This window comes from Pleurodeles waltl, chromosome 5 (genome assembly GCF_031143425.1).
Source record: "Pleurodeles waltl isolate 20211129_DDA chromosome 5, aPleWal1.hap1.20221129, whole genome shotgun sequence".
Lineage (NCBI taxonomy): Eukaryota > Metazoa > Chordata > Amphibia > Caudata > Salamandridae > Pleurodeles > Pleurodeles waltl.
The window spans coordinates 716302378-716315753 of NC_090444.1; positions in this window are offsets into that span (position 1 = coordinate 716302378).

Below are 13376 nucleotides of genomic sequence, written 5' to 3' on the forward strand. Positions count from 1 at the left end.
ACGTGTAAGGGACAAGGAAGTGTTTATATAATAACACAGCTGATGTTTTGAGAAAATGTCCCTACGTAAGGATGTGTATTTTCTACGAATGTTGGAGACTAAACTTCTACCACGTTCACCGGCAATGTACCGAACTGTAGCCTTGAATGAAGCACAGAGTGATCAAGAATGTCTTGTTTGAGAAAAGAGTGCTAGCCTAGGCAAAAAAAATTAGATAGATGAAAATAAAACAAGACCGTAAAATTGGTTATTGTAATAATAATAATGATGTGAAGCCGAATAAAATGTATCTAGGTTAAAGTGCACAGCGGCCTAGTGTGTTAAAATAACGTGCATGGAGCTATAACTAAAATGGCTATACAACACCCTCCCTGTGTCGGTTGAAAGTGGTTCAAAGCCAACGCTAAAATTGTATTCATAAAAAGCTCAACCTAAGATATATATAGAAAAGCAAAGTCAATTCGGACAAGTCAAAGGGACACACAAGCATCCTACGTGACAATTTAAAACATAAGCATGTGGCATATAACCGAATTTGAAAGGCATGTCAATTTAGAAAAGTTCCAATCTAAGTACGAGTCATGGAGAACAGGAGATCTTCCACTTCGGCCGATGTTAAAATCGGAAAGTCCTCGCCAAGAAGGATCAAGGAGCAGGTGTGTTCCATAGCCCCAGTGTTAACCAAGGCGGCATCCCATGGTATGCCCATTGATGAGTTGTGAACAACTTCCTCCAGGAAGAGTAACTCATAAGTAGCTTCACGCAGTAAACGCAACCTAAATGCGCATGTCCGGTAATGAACCCTCAGCGAGAATATCAACAAATCAGCCTCTACTGCAGGCAAGTGCTGCTGTGAAAGACAGATTTCCAGTGCATGTTCAAAAGAGCACCAGAGGCACGGAAACATGGGCTGCACACAATGCAAAACCGGTCTGAATGACAAAGACCAGCCACACTCCAATTGCTCCAGAAGTGTTGCTCCAAAATACTGCATCATACGCTCACAACACAGCTGCGCCGATGGGAGCACCGTCCTTTCTCGTTGTGGTGGGACAGCCATTGCGCATAAACAACAGCAACAGCAGGATGCCAGCTAATAAAGCCAAAGCTATCGGAAATCCCCCGAAAATACTACCGAAAATTGAGTGGATAGCTGAAGGTATCAAACCGAATACAGAGGAGAAGGTGTGAATGAAACCAGAACCAACAGCTTTGAAAAAATGTGCGATTCCAGTTGTACTGGACGCATTGAATATTCGTCCCACGAGTTCACCAAAGTGTCTCGGAAAGTTTGTATTTAACAGGGACTGTATTTCTGCCGATGACCTTGCCACTTGAAGTGCGTATGTCTCGTGCGCAGGTGTAAGGGCCACATGCTTTTGAAAAAATAAAGCCTTGAGTCTGCTTAACTTGTCAAAATTCACGTTTGAAGTAGCAATGTGAGGCCAAATATCAGCTGCCTCCTTAATTTTAGTGGGGGGAAAGAGTACGTTCCTGCAGCATGTAACGACCTTAGAGACCGAAACAACGTAAACTATTCCGGCCCGCATGCCACAACAGTCTTCACCATTGAGGAGGACGTAGCTGCGGTTTGAAAGGACCTGGAACATAGGTCTAATCGAGGGGACTTGAACTCCCTTCAGTTAACAAGCCAAATTCTCAGCAGACGTGTTACACGCCCCATGCAAGGACAGCTGTTTACAAACTAATGAGTGGCTGACTGAAGTCTTGCATTCACTAACGCAAAGAAAGACTGCTTTGATGCCACTGAAGCATTTGTACGAAAGGGGAAGCTCCCACACCTCATGAATGTAACTATCTCCCAGCTTTTCATATCTGCCTACCGGAATGTGTTTTAAACTGGAGGTGAATTGAAGTGTTGAAATAGGCAGATTAATAACCCCATGTATTAACCACTCAGCAGATGGTATTTCAGCCACAGTAAAAGGCAACTTTTCTAATTTCTCGATGTTAAGCATGACTTAAGTCGCTTCCTTCTTAGCCATTAGTTGTTGTTGTCGCGTTAGATTAAAGGAAGAAAATATCCACCTCACACTGACATGCTGCCAGGGAACACGACCCGCCTTCAGTGTTTGAAGTGTCCAACCCAACTGCACAATGGACATGATCTGTCTCTGTCCATGGTGTAAGGAAGACATATTTTGATTGTATAATGTCTATAGCAGAAGAGACAATATTATTTATGGTATATATCTGGTCGGACAAGGTGTTAATCCCGTTATCCACAACAGCTAATTACTTTTTTAGATTTTCCTGATCTATTTGCCTTAACCGGGCAGCAGCATCTTGTTGGGAAAATGTCCAAATTTTATTATATACTGCATATAAGAAACGCTTCCTGCGTGGTGTTCTGGGGCCTAACAGGAAGTCTTGTAAATCAGTGGTGTTAGACAGGAGACTGAGGTGTTCTCTAACTGCATCTAGTGAGGATGATTTTAACCATTGGTGGCACAATTTTCCCACACTACAGTATATGTTGTAACTATACCTGCATGCGCTGATGATATATAGCGAGGGTCTGACCTACTCGTCCTAAAATCCCCCGAGGAGTTAATAAAACGTTGATGACACCCATTGGTATCTATTGGTCACAATAACCACCCGCCAGGACGTGTCTGTGATGCATTAAACATACCATTCTGGACCCATTCGTCGAGCTGATTTTCAGTTGCATTTGTATATTTTTGCCATTTATAAAACTTTGCGGGGGCAGGTATACTGGGCATGTTTAATTCCTTAATTTTAGCTAAGCCGAAACAACTTGTCTGTTGTACTGTTTCATTTAAAAAGATCATTTGTACAGGAATAAGGCATGCTCTAAACAAAGCTTCCTTTCCCTTAATTTGCCAATTTCTTGTTCCCCACACACTTTTCAGATCAATCGTTTTCAGCCAATATCCATAGCCTTCTATCGATAATCGGGAAACAAAGGATTCCGAATATATACATTTTGTATTCGTCATTAATAAATGTATATCCTTAGTAGGTGGTACTTTAAAATAATATGTCTCAGCATTTTTCACATTGTGCCCAGAAAAATTTGCAAACTTTTCAGAGTATGTTTTGGAACTCCCCTGTGGCAGAGTTGGGCAATGTTCCCATTGCGTATAGTTAAAAACAGTTCTGGGGCTGCTCGCTCTATGTATGAAATGGTGCCCATAATAATTATAGCAAAACATATCACCATAATTTTCTTTAAATTGGTAAACATCTTCATTTTCAAAGACAGTATATTATTGCAATTCAGTCATCATAGAATCAACTGTTTTTACATCCCAATGATCAGAAACAATGCCTGGTATTACTATATAATTCATTGATAATTTGAACACATACGGTATTTGAATAACATCCGTGGGACCATATATATCAAACATTACTTTGTCCCAAACAATCTCATCAGGAACTGGTACTGCAGAAATGTTCACAAAGGATAAGTCTCTTCGGACTTTATGTGATGAAAAATGTGGCTTTAAAACCTCCTCCACCAGTTCAACTGTTGATCTTTCAGGAAGAAAGTGACCATGCATTAATAGGAAAAAGGTGATGACAAAACCAATCCAAAGTAGAAAGGCTTAGACAGTCAGAGAGAGCCATAGATAGTTCCATGTACATTCCTTTAAGCCAGTTTTTTAGCTTACGTGTACTTGGCAAGTCAGCTGTCGAAGAGGCGAATGAGTCTGAGAAGTCATTGTTGAAGTCGGCAAAATATCCAGAGGCAGTTCCTGCAAATGGCGGAGCCGTTGTCAGTGGTGGAGTTGGTGTTTCCTGTGGTGGCACACTATAGATAGCACCATCTGTCTGTGCTGGAGTTGAGTCAACTTGGTCAAATGTTTCTAAATTATTTGACGTTAGTGGCACTAATGCAAGATTATCTTCCACCCTCCCAAAACACGGAGAGGTGTTGGTATATACAACTTGTAGAGGAACTTCTTCGCCAGTAGTAGGAGGGATTCAGGAACTACTGGATGTTCCTCTTGGTCGGCTGTGCAGGATCGGCCACATGGTGTAGTTTAATATTGTCGATGGAGACAAAACTATTTTCTTTGGCATCTGCCAATGGTGGTAGAATTACAGTTCTGGTACCGTGCATCCCTAGAACTCGGGCTGGTGCTCGATAAGAAGGGCCAAATTCCTTTTTCACAGTGATTTTCTCTCGTACTAGATCGCCAACTTTGGGAATCTAGCTGGTAGATGTTACAGGCACATCCTTGATTCCTGTGGAGGTGGCACTGTTAGAAGAATTAACATCACGGAACTGTTGCAATTACTGTAAGACAGTGACACATTTGTTTATGTCAAAAGGTGTTTCTGCTGCCTTCGCGCCAGGATCATCAAGATCCAGAACATACATTTGAGTTCCGAACAGGCACTCATATGAAGTACAACCCCCCGAGGGATCTTCTAGGCAGATTATTGAGTGCTCTCTGGACTCCACATAGGTGATTAAGCCAACTACGACCCTTACCTAAGACCCAAGCTGTTAAGGATTGCTTTAAATCACGGTTTAATCGCTCCACTGCACTATTTCCCTCAGAATGAATGTTTTTTTAAAGTTGAATTTGTAACCAAATTCAGCAAATCCGACAACAATGCAGGCTACCGTCTTAAATGTTGTAGCAATTCATCATCTTTAAGATAGATATCATCTACATAGGACAATGCTTCAGGGTCAATCTCGTGCAAAATTGCAATAACACGAGCTGCGAATAGTACTGGGCTGTTCTTATACCCCTGAGGTAAACAACAGATTTTTTTCTGGGAGCCTAGTGTACTGAAACTTGTTAAGTGTCTACTCTCAGGGGCTATATTCTGGCAGAAAAAAACAATGGAAAAATCCAGTGTTGTTTTGTATTTTGTATGCACTATGTTGTTCATTAATGCTGTTCTATGCGAGTTTTGGATAGCATAAGTGTGTGTATGACTGTTTAAATGTCTGTAATCTAAGACTATTCTATATGAATGGTATGGCTTAGCTACTGGGAATAATGGATTATTCATTGGCGAGACACGGGGTTCAATTACACCCTGGTACTCTAATTGCATGAGTATTTCTCTCACCGGTTCTTTTGCTTCATGTTTTGTAGGATACTGTGGTTGTGGGTGAAGTTCACTTTTAATTGGAATTACATGGTAGGGGGATTCTTTATCCCATTCTACAATACGGAAGTTCTTTTTGCCAGGTACATTGCTTTGGAAAGGCCACTCTAAAATGTATCAAATTTAATCTAAATAAAACAAGGAGAGAGTAAAATGAGGAGCTCAGTAGCCAAGTTAAATAAGGTTCCATCAAAAACGTAGTTGAGATCTGGACATATGGATCAAAAGTTTTCAAATTCAGAGCCCCCTGCAATCCGTAGTATACTCATAATATTGTGTTTTAACCAAAACCTTGGCGTTTGCGGGCAGGGACTCTGGATGAGTAAACATACTCTCCAAGCCTATATTCCGAAATATAGTTTGCAAGTAAGCGAACCATGGAATTCTATTAAAATTGTCTAATTGGATGCAGTTGGTCATACAATCTTGTACCAGGCTAGCCGTGGGATTAGACCAAGATTTCAACCACAATAAAAGTCGATCAACACCAATCAAATCTTCAATATGCCGTAAACCCAGTCCTTCATAACAAATAATATTTGCTACATTGTTTGGTACCAGCAGTAATCTATGAACAAATGTATTCTCTATTCTTTGGAGGGAATCTACTTTGGTCTGGCCCCACAGGCCCGCCCCATAAATAGTTGCTGATGCACATTTCACATTATAAAGCCTAACAATTTGATTGACTGGTCTATGACCTAGTTTATGAGCAAAGCGAAAAATTGCTTCCAGATTTCTCACCATTTGATGGGCCTTAATAGTGAGATGGGATTTCCATAGCATGGAAGAACTTACGTGCAATCCTAAGTAAGAGAAATCTTTGACTTTATTTATGAGGTGTCCACCCATAGTAAATTGTTTAGATCTAGTATTTTGGGGGCCAACGGTCATGGCAAATGTTTTCGAAAAATTTACCTTCAGATCTAGGTCTTGCATAAAATTTTAAAAAAGGTCCAGTAAACTTCGGAGTCCGTTAGCTGTACAGGCAATTAAAACCGCATCATCCGCATACAAAAGGATGGGGAGATGTCTCAGTCCCATTCTAGGGAAATCCTTTCCATTTTTTGCTAAAAAGTCATAAAGATCATTAATATATAACAAAAATAAGAACGGTGCTAAAATGCAACCCTGTCTAACACCTCTCCTGAAGGGAAAAGAGGAGGATCTCTCACCATGCAAACCATACTGCAATGTGAACGTTAAATCGGTATATAATTGCTTAATTAATTCTAGAAGATTCCGGACAACCCCCAAGGATTCCATAATCGACCAGAGCTCCACTCTATTTACCAGGTCAAAAGCACTTAATGAATCGATAACTGCCAAATGGATAGATTCTTTTCTAGTGATAACATATTTGTTAAGTAAAAGTTGCAAAGTCAGCGCTTGTTCCACTGTACCAGTGGAAACAATAATAGAGATTGGCCTATAGAAAATTGGATCTTGCCTGTCCCCCTTTTTTAAAAGTGGAATAATAATGGCCAATTTCCAGGAGGGGGGAATATTACTCTGTGCAACACTTCTCAGTACATTTGTAATTAAAGGGCCCCAGAAATCCGGCATAGACTTAAAACGGTCAACAGGGACCCCATCCGGGCCCGGTGCTTTCCCAGGTCACGAACGATTAATTGCTGTAATGACCTCATGCAATTCAAAAGACAAGTCTATTTTATTCAATTTAGATTCCACAGATCTCTTGTCCCTGCTTTCGTCCCCCTCCCAAAAAAATTTCACTATCAGATTGAAAGACTCTCGTGAAATGATTCACCCACACCGCTTCGGGAATCAGACATTCAACCTCTTTATTATCCTGATCTGCAAAATAAGGATGGTTTATCACCCTCCAAAATCTTGTATCCTTCAGTTCAGTGGCTACCTAAAGCTCATTACATGCTGTATTTCTGATTTCATTTTTCCTCTCTAACAAGACTGCCTTGTAATGGCCCCTTGCCCTGCTAACTAAATCCCGGGGAAAAGGGGTCGATCTGAGGGCCGTTTTTAGATTTCTATGAGCAGTAGTACAAGAAGGGTTAAACCATCGGCTGACTACTGGGACCCTAGTGGTTCTGACAGTCATCAGAGCCTCTGAAATAGAATGGCTTAAGTGCTCAGATTCTAATACTAATCGGTCATGATTTTTTTGTTGCGACAAGCATGTATTAATGGAGATCAATTTTTGTTCAATAATTTTCAGATTGAAGATTTTAGGATCAACCTTTTCCCATTTCATACGTAGGCCAGAGTTTTTGTTAAAAACTAAATTCCTACTCAGTTCTCTATTGATAGGTACTGATTTTGAATTACAAGCAAGATTAATACATAAAGGGTTATAGTCACTGGCACAATGCAATATTATCTTAAAGTCAGTGATTAAATCAGAATCAGGGGAGCTAATAAGGATATAGTCAATAATACTTTGGAAATCCCCTTAAATGTAGGTATTTTTTTAGTAAGTTTGGCAGCCTTTTCCCTTGCGAATACAAGATTGAATTTATAGATAAAAGAATTTAAAACTTCACCTTGTTTTGTGTGAATAAAATGAAATAACGTCTCTCTATCCTCAATGGGAAAACAGCACCCATATAGGACTTCCGGGTTATATAATGGCATATTAAAATCTCCTGCCCATATAATAATAGACTCATTATCCTGGAACTTATCACAGGAGTCCAAAAAATCTGTTATCTCCTCAAAACTTCCTGTCAGGCGCTCACGTGGAATGTTATTATAAACATTTATTAGCAATATACCCTTACATCCATCGGTCAGCAGTGAAACAACCATAAAATATGGTGGCGACCAGATTAAAGATGCCTCTGTTTTGGGAAGTTGTAAGGAGACAAGAACCAAAAGACCCCCACTTGCCCTACCCACAAGAGAGGGAATTGCAGGCTGATAAACAGAGTAGTAACCATCCAAATAAAAGGAGTCCATTGACCAAGTCTCCTGCAAACAAATAACATCATATGCAGATATAAATTCCAACCACTCTGAGTTTTTTGCCTTAGATCGAAGGCCTGCAGTATTCCAACAGAGTAAAGTAAGCGAGTTGGCCCCATCCCCTACCACCGTTTCCTCGCCAAATAATGGCTGTTAGCGGGGCAGAAGGGGCAATATAAATCTCATCAGGCCCATACTGTGGTGAAGGAGTATCAAGCCCAAAGCCCTCCCCAAAACTCTCCAAAGCGCCCCCAACACCCTTTTCCACATGTCAATCGTTCTCATCTAAAGGGGTTGGGATCTGTTGATGTCTAAGGGAAGAGTTATTTGGCCGCAGTTGAAATTTGGCCGACCCAGAATCACAATAACATTGTACTGATTTAGGGCTAGCACATGGGAGGGAGGGATCATAAAAATAGCTGAGGGGGTAAACATGAATCCCTTCTTCCTTCCTAGCACAGAAAGACAGGTCAGCCAACAGGCATTTTAATAAACAGGGTTTGGCAAAATTAATCACAACGCAGGCACCCTCAAATGCTTTTCTTAAGGGACCAATCCAGTTTACTCTACGTGCTATAAGAATTTTACCATTCAAATGTCTTTGACATCTAGTTTTTAACCTTAACCAGTGAGCACACTTCCTCATTAGTGCCTGAGTGTCTTCTGTATGACAAGGATCTAAATGAGGCACATTTGCTAAAACTAATACATATGGCATACAGTCATGTAATGGCTCGTCTCTGATGGAAATAGAATTGAAATGAGGAATGAATAAAAAGCCTGGATAAGATCCCTTTCCAGGCTCCAAAGAAGGGCTGAGGTCCAAAGGTTTCGCATGTGGGGGTCCGTATCTAGATAATCGTCGAGTCTGGGGCAAACCCTGGAATAAAGCCTGGTCATTTGAGGGGGGTTGTGCAAGACTTCTCTCCTTTCCGGCACAACCTCCTCCATATGGGGATTGTCCATATTACTTGGTCTTAACACTGGTTGAGACATCACCCTAATCATACTAGAGTGAAGGTGGTCCAGCTTTTTAGTTATCAGAGTAACAAGTTTCTCCTCCAAAGCTGTACAGAATGGTTTAAGTATAGAATCAATCATGTGTATAATATCATCCTGCGGGATGTCCTTTACTTCATTCTTGATTGTGGGAATATCCAGTGACAAATCCGGAGCAACCAAGAGAGAGACTTTCCAAAGTAAATTAGATTTCCTCCTGGCCCCTGCATCGACTTTAGTATTTTTAGGACGGTCTCCTGCTTTTCTCTTTTTTAATGGTGGGGGTGCCACAAAAGGACAGTCAGTGTTAGGCTCTTTATAGGCACTTGAGGCTTGCATACAGGAAAATTCTGTGCCAAACTGGGGAGTGTTAGTAGTAATAGCTGACAAAGGGCCCTGTACCCCTTGGTTAGATTTACCAAGCACAGTAGACTCGAGGGGTAGTCTCTGGGTAGACTTATGAACTTTCCCAATTTTCTCTTTCCCTTCCCTGCACTAGTTCAGTTTCAATAGCTCCAATAACAGAGGATAGGTAGCTAGAGATGGATGGTTGAGTTTGAGGTCCCTGGGCACCTTCTCCTTTTGGCATGCTTGACTTCCTTTTACCCATTTCAAAAAATGACCACAAGCCGTAGAGAACCAGACTTGAAAATAAATAATAAAATTAGAACAAGACAAAGCCTCCAAAAAATAAGAAGCAGGCCTCCCAAATGATAATCAGACTGATAGAGACACAGTAGCGCTGACTAAAATCTGCAGCGCACTGACCTTTTTCATGTTGACTATTTCAGGGACTCCAAGGACATATCCTGCTCGTGGTGTTCAGTTAATCGAAACCTAAACCTCCAAATGGTAGATGGCAAAATTCAGGGGGGTGGCCCGGCCCTTCTTCGGCCGCTGACGGGCAAAGGTGCCCCGTGCTCCGCCTGGGTGCAGCCCGCACACGTCCCACCATGCAGGAGCTCCAAATGCGTTTTAAAGCACCGGAATTGGTGGCCCCGCCCCCCTGGATGGTGGTTGTTTCTGGGGCACGGAGTCCCCTTACAGGCAAGCTGGAGGCGGCTGACGACGGCAAAGGCAGGCAAGCTTCAATCCCGCGATGCTGGAGCTCCAAATGCACTTTAAAGTACCGGAATTGCTGGCCCCACCCCCCTGGATGGCAGTTGTTTCTGGGGCACGGAGTCCCCTTACAGGCAAGCTGGAGGCGGCTGATGGCGGCAAAGGCAGGCAAACTTCAATCCTGCGACGCCGGAGCTCCAAATGCGCTTTAAAGCACCGGAATTGCTGGCCCTGCCCCCCGGAATTGGCAGTTGTTTCTGGGGCACGGAGTCCCCTTACAGACAAGCGGGAGGTGGCTGACGGCGGCAAAGTCAGGCAAACTTCAATCCCGCAACACAGGAGCTCCAAATGTGCTTTAAACTGCCAGAATTGCTGGCCCTGCCCCCCTGGATGGCAGTTGTTTTTGGGGCACGGAGTCCCCTTACAGGCAAGCTGGAGGAGGCTGATGGCGGGAAAGGCAGGCAAACTTCAATCCCGCGACGTGGGAGCTCCAAATGCGATTTAAAGTGCAGGAATTGCTGGCCCCGCCCCCCTGGATGGCTGTTGTTTCTGGGGCACGGAGTCCCTTTACAGGCAAGCTGGAGGCGGCTGCAAAGGTAGGCAAAGTTCAATCAACAACGCTATCATATTGTCACTATGATCAATGGACTATTTCCTATCTAAGTTATAATTTGAGCACAGCATGTTAAGCTCTAGTTCTGCCTTTCAGGTTCCCCTGGGAAGACATCAACCCCCATACCGGAGCAAAGGCCTGTGGTCTGCGTTAGCATCTGTAGCGAAGCATTCAGCAATCAGCATACAGTTGTGGTTCCCTGGCTGGAATCTCCCTCTAATATGTAATGGACAACAAAGTGTTTATATAATAACACAGCTGATGTTCTGAGAAAATTTCCCTAAGTAAGGATATGTATTTTCTACAAATGTTGACGACTACACTTCTACCACATTCGCCGGCAATGTACCGAACTGTAGCCTTGAATGAAGCACAGAGTGATCAAGAATGTCTTGTTTGAGAACAGAGTGCTAGCCTAGGCAAAAACAGTTGGATAGATCAAAATAAAACAAGATAGTAAAAAGGGTTATTGTAATAATAATAATGCGAAGGCAAATAAAATATATCTAGGTTAAAGTGCACAGCGGCCTAGTGTGTTAAAATAACGTGCATGGAGCTATAACTAAAATGGCTACACAACACATTAAAGTTTCTACATTCAACTTAATATTGTTTCGACCTAGGGACATTTTATTGCCCTTTGCATCAAGAATAAGCCTCAGGATGATGTTGCAGTGTTTCTTTACCAGAGGAAGCAGAGTCATTGGGCCACCTTTGCTATTATTCTTTCAAGAACCATGTGCACAAAACGGGCACATGGTGCGAGATTGGTCAAAAAGTGCATGATATCAACAGAATACACAGCATTGCAGCACTGGGTATTCCCACTTGTTCTATTATTCTGCCCTGTAATTAATATCTAGGTGTTTCTGTTGGTGAAACCTTTAGACACTAGGTGGGAGTCTGGCATGTATCGAACAATTTGAGACCGCATGCACTACAGTGTTTTGGCACATTTGTTAGAGGCGAGCAGTTGAAAGCCGGCGGTAAAATGCATTTAGCTCTAATTAACCTGGTTAACCTTCTTGCCTCAGTCTAATTCTCGCATATTCTGAACTCATTATTAATCCGACACACACTGTGAAAACCCTTTAATTAAACTCATGGGTGCCTGGCATTTCACAGATGCAGTCCCAGTTTTAACTAGATTTTAATGACTCAGTCGTTCACCATTGTAGCACTCTGGTGTGTTCTTTTTAGGGCTTCACCTGCACAGTGTGTGCACTTCTACAACTTAAGGTTGCTTTAACCTTTGTACCATAAAGCATGCTTTTATAACATTGCCCTGTATTTTTGTTAGTGGCATATTCTCTCTGATTGAAAAATAAGTGGTGTGCACACAATATGACCACACGCAAAACGTGTACTTTTTTTAAGTCTTGTGAGTGTGAGGCAAGGGGCAAGGGGCCAGGCACAACCTTTATTCCCAGAGATGCATTAGATCTGTCTGTTGTTTTGTCACCCCTCTCCTTCCTTGCAGGGCAAGTAAACACTAACACCCCGTCCACCCCCACTGACTGTAGTGTCCCAGTACCAGTTACGTCACTGGTAAGCAACACTACATTCCTCCAAAAATCAAACGGAAAAAAAACCAACACACACAATTGTACACAAGTCACCCATCAACAAGATGGTCATGCAGCCTTGTGGAAGGAGTCGGATTGCTGCGCAAATTGTATTTTGTAGCACCTGACCTTCCAAGGACAGGGCTCTGACTAGAGTCTCTACAGGAGGAGTCATCATGGACAGGGGCCTGCCCTGTAACATCTGAGACAGGCAAACATGGATCACCACCAACGTCTCCACCAGGTATGGACTCCGCATCGTCATTCAGAATTGGGCAGCCTGGGTCTTGAGCGCCATTGGTTGGAGGATAGAATCTTTTGAATAGGGATATGTTATGGGTGACAACAACAGTTCCCCGCTGCTCCACAACCGATGATCCGTTCCGATGGATGACAGTCCCAGGAACCGTACCAAAAGGCATTCGGAATTTACTGCCAGACAATATTTCCTGCAGCAGCACTTTATCACCAGCTTTGAGGTCAGAGTTTTCAGCGCGTCCCCTGCAACTGGCATAGTGGTTGCTTGCCGAGTGTCGATTTAAGTCTTGGTCCCCATGTATAGTTGGCGGGACCCAAGACCGGTGATGTGGGATGGAATCAACTATTGCTCGCCCGAAAACTGCACGTCCAGGAGCTCGGTTGGTAGTGGAGTGAGGGATCTGGTGATAATTGCGTAAAAAGGAATAAATGGCATAGTCACTAGTCTGACCACTCGCATGAGCGATGCGGATCACTTTGTTTAGGGTTCTCATAAAACGTTCTACTTCCCCATTGGCTTGAGGCCAATGGGGCGTTATCCGCCGATGTCGAATGCCAGTGTTTTTAAAGTACTGAGCCATTTCTCGACTCTGAAAAGGCAGGCCATTGTCGATTTTAACTTCAGCTATGAGACCATGGGTGGATACAATGTTCTCCATACAAGATATCACCATTTCAGCTGTGAGAGCAGGTATGATCTCCACCTCTGAATACTTGGAGAAATCATCAATCACAATCATAGTGTGGCGACCGTATGGGAGGCTCCCAAAATCGAGACTATCTGACTCCCATGGTGCATCAGGGCAGGACCTCACTAC